The following is a 1574-nucleotide window of genomic DNA, read 5'->3' as shown; positions in this document are numbered from 1 at the left end:
GTGTGCGTAGTAGCCGCACGTGCATCAACAAAGTAGTGCCAAGTGTGCGCCTGTGTCATAAGTAAAGGGCCGGCTGGCTTGACCATTAAAGGGTGCTGTAACCCCCAAAGTACACTCCAGTCCAAACCAAAAAAAAAATATTTTCTGTGTTTGTGAATTGTGTGCGCAGTAGCCGCACGTGCATTAACAAAGTAGTGCCAAGCGTGCGCCTGTGTCATAAGTAAAGGGCCGGCTGGCTTGACCGTTAAAGGGTGCTGTAACCCCCAAAGTACACTCCAGTCCAAACCAAAAAAATATATATTTTCTGTGTTTGTGAATTGTGTGCGCAGTAGCCGCACGTGCATCAACAAAGTAGTGCCAAGCGTGCGCCTGTGTCATAAGTAAAGGGCCGGCTGGCTTGACCGTTAAAGGGTGCTGTAACCCCCAAAGTACACTCCAGTCCAAACCAAAAAAAAAAATATTTTCTGTGTTTGTGAATTGTGTGCGCAGTAGCCGCACGTGCATCAACAAAGTAGTGCCAAGCGTGCGCCTGTGTCATAAGTAAAGGGCCGGCTGGCTTGACCGTCAAAGGGTGCTATAACCCCCAAAGTACACTCCAAACCAAAGAAAAAAATATTTTCTGTGTTTGTGAATTGTGTGCGCAGTAGCCGCACGTGCATCAACAAAGTAGTGCCAAGCGTGCGCCTGTGTCATAAGTAAAGGGCCGGCTGGCTTGACCGTTAAAGGGTGCTGTAACCCCCAAAGTACACTCCACACCAAATAACAAAATATTTTTTCTGTGTTTGTGAATTGTGTGCGCAGTAGCCGCACGTGCATCAACAAAGGAGCAGCGCCAAGCGTGCGCCTGTGTCCCATAAGTAAAGAGCCGGCTGGCTCATTTCTTAAAGTGTGGTGTAACCCACAAAGTGCACTACTCTCCAGCAAAAATAAAAAAATATTTTCTGTGTTTAGCCGCACGTATATATCAAATCGATATAACATAAATGGAGGACCAAACTTTCTCCGATAAAAATAAAATAGAGAAAGATCAAGAACCACTTCCTCCTAGTGCTGAAGCTGCTGCCACTAGTCATGACATAGACGATAACATGCCATCAACGTCGTCTGCCAAGGCCGATGCCCAATGTCATAGTAGAGGGCACATACAATCCCAAATGACAAAGTTCAGGAAAATGACCTTGAAAAAAACATTTAAATCATCTGAAGAGAAATGTAAACTTGCCAATATTCCATTTACGACACGGAGTAGCAAGGAACGGCTAAGGTCGATCCCTAGTATGTTCATGGCTAGTGGTTCAGCTTCACATGGCGATGGAAGCCCTCCTCCCACTAAAAAAATCAAAAGAGTTAAGCTGGCAAAAGCACAGTGAAGAACTGTGCTTTCTAAGAAGATATCACAAATCCCCAAGGAGAGTCCAAGTGTGGTGGTGGTTGCGATGCCTGACCTTCCCAGCACTGGACGGGAAGAGGTGGCTCTTTCCACCATTTGCACGCCCCCTGCAAGTGCTGAAAGGAGCAGTCACAGTCCACTTGCTAATATGCAAATTGAAGATGTCACTGTTGAAGTACAACAG

The sequence above is a fragment of the Taudactylus pleione genome, unplaced genomic scaffold, assembly GCF_031769625.1.
Source record: "Taudactylus pleione unplaced genomic scaffold, aTauple2 ptg000099l, whole genome shotgun sequence".
In the NCBI taxonomy this organism is placed as follows: domain Eukaryota; kingdom Metazoa; phylum Chordata; class Amphibia; order Anura; family Myobatrachidae; genus Taudactylus; species Taudactylus pleione.
Note: the sequence above shows the minus strand (reverse complement) of the source record.